General features: G+C 32.0%; 1 protein-coding gene across 1 annotated transcript in view; it reads left to right on the top strand.

Annotated features, from left to right (window-relative positions):
* The first annotated feature begins 4,367 nt into the window (after positions 1–4,367).
* The window catches only part of LOC112511074 (receptor-like protein 14), a 10,913-nt gene continuing 6,806 nt past the window's right edge, over positions 4,368–8,474 (top strand). Inside the window, exon 1 of the mRNA XM_025116478.1 lies at positions 4,368–4,545. The gene's annotated coding sequence lies outside the window, so the exon portion shown is untranslated. The remainder of the gene's footprint in view (positions 4,546–8,474) is intronic.

Here is an 8,474-nt window from a genome sequence, read left to right as displayed (position 1 = left end):
TAATTAATATTAATGAGTGTTATAATTAAAAAAAAATGATTATAAATATCAAAATCCTACTATAAGTAGTGTTTCAATAAACTAGTTTATGTTCATACAAACATGTATCTTTTGACATTATTTTTATATAAATACGTGTATATACATATATACTAAGGTTTAATCATTTAAGAACTCTAAAATTTATAAGATATATGAGAACTTATACCTCAAGGTCTTGTTTCACATTATTTTTTATTATTTAAGTATAATATTTAATGTATTGATTAACATATATATGTTTTAAAATGTGTTTGTTCCATATATATTCAATTCATAATCTGAAATTCTTTTACGCATAACTTTTGTTTCACAAACATGTCAAAAAGATTTACGTTGTGAACTGAACACGTGTAAAACAAATACATTATGAAACTAATATATATTAATCACTATATTAAATTTTAATTATAAATAAAAAAAATCATATAAAATAACATATAATATATTGATTTTTCAAGATTCGTACATACAACAACACCAATATATAAATATAAAAATGGGACTTCATTTATTTTCAAAAGATACGTTCGTTAAAAAGGGTTGTGGTGGTTGTTTTTTAGTAGGGAAGTAAAAAATGTGAAGAGGATGGAAGGTGTGTAGGTGAATCTAGAGGAGTGAGTCAGGTGAGGTTGGGTCAGGTCAGGTCAGCTCAGATGGGTCAGGTCAAGTCACGTCAATGGTTGTGGCTCACCCTGTACTGGACCCAATGCCTTTTCCCCAACCATACCCTGCGTCGGATAATATTCATTAATCAAAACATGTATTCACCTTTTTAACCAACACGTTTTTTTTACCTAAAAAGAAACAAAGAAAAAGTTAAGGGTTATTTAACAAATATTTATTCGGTAAGTGTTTATCAGTAAAATTTAACAGTATCACTTACTTACTATGTAAGATTTTAGTCCATCAAAATGGCATCGTATGCAACTATTTATTCGGTAAGCGCTTACCATGGTAAGAGTGACCATCTTTATTTACCATGTAAGACTTTTGATCTTTGTCTCGCTCTTACCGAGTAAGATTTTTGGTCATTGTCATATTCATCCGGTAAAGTAATATGAATTGGTAAACGTTTATCCGGATAAGTATTTGGTAAACAACACCTTAGACTGTGTTTGGTACATGAAACTATATATGATTTGTTGTGATATTGGACAAAACAAAAACTCATTGTTCTATGTTTGACTTGACATGGAACAGAGACAAAGACATGGATTGGGCGAGACAAAAAGGGTTTTTTTGGTTCCGAAATAGGTAGAACGGAATTAACAAAAATGAGATAAAAACTAAAAATTAGTAATACCGTCATTTGAGATAATCCTAATATGATATTTGTTTTAGTAGTCACTATCGACTATCATCGCAACCACTAATGTCGTTGACTACCTCCACCACCACCCTCGACTACCACTACCTCCGCCCATCAAATAATGCCTCTACGGCTCCACCTCAATCACATCAGCCACCACTTCTACCTCCATCACAATCGCTGCGGTTGACCTCCAGTCCGCCACCATCAACCACCTCCAACCCAACAATCAAAATTTATTTGAATAAACCAAAAATCACCAATATCCCCTAATTATTAGGGATAGAAAGAAAAATAAACATGGAGAGTGGAAGACAATATCATGGCATTGTTTAGTGGAATGGATTAACAAACTTCAATAATTAATTAAAAAATAAATTACATATTTTTGTTTATAATATAGTAGCATCATGAAATAATATTGTTATTATGGATGTCTAGAAAATCAACCGATCCAATTGAAATCGACTAATCTAATTAGAATCGACCGAAAATTTCAACATCTAATTTGCATTGGTCGAACTAATTTAATTGATGTTTAATAACGAGCTAATTTATTTTTGGTTTAATAAAATGATTTTTAAAGATAATAATTAAGTATTCTGTTATAACTCAATGATTATCTTAATTATAATTTAGATTTTTTATATTCAAAATGATGTTTATCACGTATTTGATTATGTTTATCTACAATTAGTTACAATAATTCAAACATGGACCTTTAATAAGATGTACACATGCACATTCTCCTTGTAATCTTGAATTTTAAATAATATGCATCAATAAACAATAATTTATACATAAATAATTGTTTTTTTAAAAGTTTTTGTCAAATGTTTTATAATATAGTATGGATAAGTAAAAAGTCAGTCTCCAAAAAAAATTACATTCATCTTCAATGGATTTTCTGTTTTGAAGATTACACAATTAATTATATTATTAAAATAAGATTGTGTTCACGTAAGATCAACCTGTTTTCGTGAGACCGTTTTTTTACACTTGAAATTCACAGCAAAACGCTGTCAAAGTAAAAAAAATGAACATTCACAACAAAAACATTGTGAAGGTTATCTTTACAATATTTTGTTGTAAAGTTTAAGTGTAAAAAAATGGTCTCACGAATCTCAAATAAATAGACCAGTCTCACGTGATCCCAAATCTCTCTATATACATACATCACAAACCACAAGTATATAAAATAAAGGGCATGAATATAAGATATTACACTTTTGCATGTGTACAAGTTTCTTAAAATAATGAAAAGTCACATTGGATGATGTCTTTCCTAAAGCAACTACTAATTGTCAGATTTATCTTATAATAGTCATAAATGCGTATTAAACAATCCGACACAATTTTATGGTAAGTTTGAGATTAAAAGTGAATAAAAATCCAGATCTTTTTTTACACTTCTCATTTTAACTCTGTTTTTCAGATCATTCTCCTTATTATTTAATCATAAACACCGTAATTAAATTGTAACATTTTTGTATGAATAAAATAAACTATCTATACTGTATTATAAAGCATTTGACAAAAATTCTTAAAAACCATTTTTTATGCATATTACTTAAAATTCAAGATTACAAGTAAATCATGCACAAGTATAACTTATTAAAGCTTTATGTTTGAATTCGTGTAACTAACTGCGGATAAACATAATCAAATAAAGAATAAACATCTCATTTTAAAATATAAAAAATCTAAAATATAATTAGGATAATTACCGAGTTCTAACAGAATCATTCATTATCTTTATAAAAATTTATTGTGAAGCCAAAAATAAATTAATTTACTATTTGGCCTAAATTAAATTATAATAAAAAAATAAATTATATAAAAAACAAGAACTTTTAAATAACTAATTTGATATTAATATCGATATATTTTTAAAAAGTTTATGATGTCTTCAAATTTATTTTTATTCAAAAGTAAAAATATTATATTTCTCAAAACTACATAAACCATATTATATCAACAAAGACAAAAAATAAAAAGAAACATTAAAATGAATATGTATCTCGCTGCATTGCACGAATACCTTCTAATATTAGATTAAACATTTATATGATATCATCTAATTACTTTAAACCAATATTTAATAATTAAAATAAACTAATTACCAAATAAAATTGTTAAACGCATTTTAAAGCCCAACATCTTTATTTCGCATTTAATAAACCATGGTGATCCATTAATTTTTAGCCCAAGGTGTAAATGTAAATCTTGGCCCAACAAAACAATCTGGCCTAGATCGAGAAACAAGAGAGCGCGAGTTTTACATGATCTAGCTACGACTCGCAAGACAGACGTGCGAATCCCGATTCCGTACCCAACCCACCCGTTTGAAAAAAAACCTGATCCAATTTCCCCTCTTCAACCTAGAACAAAGCAGACAGAAACTCGTTTTTATGTCATTTTGGTTGATTTTAAATTGTTTTCGCAAGCTTTTCATGCGATGCCACATACAGAGGCAAACCTGACATTACACCAAAATTGGTAAAATTCATGAAGAATTCAATTTCATTTTTACACATTTATACTTAGATTTTAGATGTCCGTCATTGATAAACAACAACAATCAAAATTAAGCCTCAATATGGTATCATGTAAATCAATTCCTACAAAACTCACGGGAACAAAATCATGTAAACGATACCCAAATATGGTTATTAATTTATACCTGAACTAAGCTTCTATTTAAAGTGCGACTCATCATTTTCTACTACGAATTGCACTTGGTTAAACTACAGCTTTCTTCGGTAAATTGATTCTTAGAAAATTGTAGTTGGCTTTCAAAGTGTGTATTTAAGTATTTGTCATAATAAACCGTCAAATTATCATCGTATAAACTATGAAAAACTTAAAATATCTACCGAAAAAAGAAAGGGAAAAACAACGACCGTTAATGGGAGAGATTTGCAGATTTGGGGAATAAATTTGGAATAAAATGAATTTTGGGGACAATTTTGGTTTAAATGGACAAAGTTTAGGGCCCAATCCTAATAGAAGTGGGATAAATCATTCAGCCGCTTCCCGTCGTGAATCACATCCGCCGGCGACTATGAGTCGATTACATCCGCCCCTGTCCCTGCCCTCACTGCCGCTGTCTGCCGAAGTCTGAACGCCGAATGCTGTGAACGGCCTTTCTAGTAAATCGCCGTTACTTACATATTTTCACTTATGCTAAATTGGTAATTGCTTCTGCAGTTTTTGCCGGTTTCTAATGCTTTTGCTACTGTGTCCTATGTGCATAATCAACTTGTAGGTAGTAATCGATCTTTAATTCTTTTTTGTAAGTTGAAAATCGCCCTTCTCTTGTATTATCTCTGTTTTAGGGTTTAATTTTTTGCCATTCGGTATTGACCATGTCTTCTTGATTTTTGTCATTTTGGGATTGGCCTCGATAACACTTCCTTCAAGAAGCTTATTTGATTAGTAAACTATATGCTTGTACAAATCCTTGTTCCTAATCCTTATCCTTATCCTAGCTTTGAACTTATGCAAAAAGCATCTTTGGACTGTAAAAACCCTAACTTAAGTTTTGTCTATTGTTACAACGGTGTTTTGCATCCAAAACCATCTTAAATTAATGCAAGGCCAATGCTATGACCTTTATTAATGTATTAGTCAAGTGCACGATGAACTTCAGTCCTAAATACTGCTGTAAAGGGCATGAAATTAGAGAACTGAACAATATGCTGCTTTTTGACAGCAACGTGTAACTGATTTCATCACAAAATGGTGGCCTTAAATTTGGCTCCAAATATACAACCATTAACCAAACAGATGCAGACTCAAATCTAAAGTTTCTTATATCTAAAGTTACACTTGTGCAACAACGGAAATTTGCCTGATGTAGAGGCAATCAAGAAAGCCGCATAAGTAAATAACCCTCTACGGAGATGATAGAAGATATGAACCGCTCAATCGTAGCAAGTTACAAATTATAGTTTGTTTTTTCCTTCAACCCCAGGATGTGATGAGTCGACATCGAGGTGCCAAACGACTCCAGATATTTGAGATCTTTCTCTTTGAATAAGATCTCAATTCCAGCGAGAATAAGGTCAGGAAGTGAAGCGTTTTTTCAGTTTAAAATGGCAGTTCCTGCTCCTTGGGAGGTACCAAATAAATGACTACTTGACCGTTTCATTCCTCAACTAAATTAGGAGTGCTTCTAAAGTCCACTTCTTCCCCATACTACGAGCGAAAGGGAAAATGTAAAGGGAAGCTTTAACAATTTATGGCATGAGACTTTCATCTCACACGGCTCCTAAAATCATTTGTACTCATAACTCAAGTTGAATAATTCTCAAATATCTTAAAGATAACCGACAACACCATTACTTACATCAAAGGGTTCTCTTTGGGTTTTAATCCTTTTTGTGAGTAACATAACATGGTATGTGAATATGAACCTTCTTTTAAGAGAACCAATTTTTGAATGGCCCATTGATTGGTTTTTATGGTGGTTCAAAGAGTGTATGTATAAGACATGGTGGGTCTCATGATTGGTTTGAAGAACCCTAATAATTTTTTGGGGTCAATGTTGGATGGTCTTTTCTTCTAGAGTGTATGCATAAGAGATGGTAGGTTTGATGGTTGGTTTAAAGAACCCTAATATGAAGAACTGACTTTTTTGAGTGATTTTGCAGTAACTTTTTGTGGGTCAATGACTCAATATTAGATGGTTTTTTCCACACCAAACATAAACACTGCAAAATAACGAAAAACAATATAAAATAATGTAATGAATATATCCATTACCATTCCTCTACATATTCAATCTCATTTCCATTTCTATTTTTTAAAATGAACTAGTCGCCCCCTTTATGGTTGAATAGCAACAATCCTAGAAGGATGATAATTCTAACTTTCTSAAATGTTGTACTCTTATAATTTAATTTAAGTGCATTAGTTAGACCTAGGTTTCAATGATATATGCTGGAACCATATAAAATATGTCAATCCGAATTGGAACAAAATCACCTCATAGTCCTAAAACCAAACATGGAGTCTACTTCATTGATTGACAACCACAACTTCATCCTCGCTCTTACACTTTCGATCACCAAGTGCACAATCGAACAAAAAACAACAGTAATATATATATTATTCAACAACATAATTAACCCTTGAAAATCATAACTAGGAATGGTTTTTATGTGCCTATATTATTACCTATAGCAAGAATTCCAATCTTATGACATGCTCAACACAAACCAAATACTAAGTGAAACTAGTAGCTTGCATCTCAATTAGAAATTCATATAACTCTATTATTCATCTTACCCTAACCAATTTACAATGAACTAAACCATCTTAGATTATCAATCAACTGACTTTTTGTGAAGTATCACACAAAAACATGCTATTTGTCGGTAGTTAGTTCGTACTCCATACATGTACTAAAAACTTAAAATGACAAATGAAGTTCTTGATTTTGTTGATCACATAGTTCTTATGAATATTACATAATGTGGCAGTTCTTTACAGCCCTTTTAACCCAATCTACACATTTTCTTCTAAAAGTRTGTAATATGAACTTTTGCATATTACAATTGTGAGTCCTAATGTATAGTTGTATACATTGTACATTCTTAATATAATTCATAAATTAAATGGTCAATTTCCATGCATAAGTCTACTTCATTGATTGACAACCACGACTAGTTTTTTTTTGAAGAGATAAGATGGTATAAGAACATTAATCACCCCTAAATCGTATGAAACAAGAAGATTTTTTACTTGTAGCTCATTAAGTCGATGGTCATTTTCAATCCAGAATACTCCATTGCCAACCACTCCATCTACTTGTCTATCATCGGTTGACATCCATTGGATGTTGAGGGGAACCGAACCGATCTAATCGTCCATTGGATGTTGGATTTTGCCAACCGATCCTATCCGATTAACATTGGATAACCGATCCAATCCATTTTTGTTCTTTCATTCCACTCATCTTGGGGTGGGCTTACTACTTAGATGCTGCCAATCCGATCCAATTGATGATGGAATCGGTTCGGTTCCATCCATTGGATTCTTTTATTGGAAATACATCGGATATCCAATGGATGATCCGATGGGRTTRGATCYATCCAGTGTGTTAATTCAATCCAATTCTTTAACAATGATACAAATTAATTAATCACTTTTAATATGTGTTAAAACCAACACAAGGGAAGTTAAAAATTCAAAGCTTCACATAAAACAAATTCCGATTTAAGCTATTTGAAAATAATTTAATTGGATGATAGTTGGATAATGGTTGGATGGACAACTGGATGGTTATCGGACTTGGATGTTGATCGGTCCGGTTTTKGTCGGTTCTAGATTGTCATCCGAGAACCGACCGATCCAAATTGGATGTTGAAATTTTTAATCTGATCYGATCCAATTACAATTGGATATCCAATTATGGTCGATCGGTTCTAATTGGATCAGTCGGTTTCAATTGGATCGGTTGATTTTCTGCACAACACTAAAACTGATTGCATTATATTGGAGTATGTATCACTCCAATATTTTCTTGACATTATAGATCTGGGCCCCGTAAAGGGTCTTGGTCCAAATCCGATCCCAAATTTGTTGGAAAGTCAAGAAAACATTGGAGTGGTAAATACTCCAATATAATGCAATCAATTTATCTCTACAAGATGGATGAGTAGATGGAGTGGCTTGAAATGGAGTATCTGGATTGAAAATGATCATTGACTTGATGAGCTACAAGTGAAGAATCTTTTTGTTTGTGAGAGCTAAGCTAGGAACGGGGAAGGATGGACCTTCAACCAAGCATTCTACCTTTGTCGAATCGGAACCAATACCACTGTGTCCGCCCTTAGGTCGCCAAACTACGACAAAAGTTTCGCAATAATCCACAAAATAGTAATAGGAATTAGACCTAACACGATTTCTAATGTCTGTTGGAGCWAATTGAATGATTGGGCTTGTTTGATACGTTAGGTTGGATTGTTGAGAAGTTAATAATGTCTTGTTCTTCAAGTTTGAGAGTAATTCATACTCTATCTTTTCTTTCTCCAATGGAAAGAAGTGGGCCTGGAAATCAAGTTTTGATTTGTCTATAGACTAGTGGTGTTAATTGCACGGATATTAAACGTTCCTA

The sequence above is a fragment of the Cynara cardunculus genome (genome assembly GCF_001531365.2).
Source record: "Cynara cardunculus var. scolymus isolate 2C chromosome LG 4, CcrdV1, whole genome shotgun sequence".
Classification (NCBI taxonomy): Eukaryota; Viridiplantae; Streptophyta; class Magnoliopsida; order Asterales; family Asteraceae; genus Cynara; species Cynara cardunculus.
The sequence above is the reverse complement of the archived record's forward strand: the minus strand, read 5'-3'. Positions and strand labels throughout refer to the sequence as shown.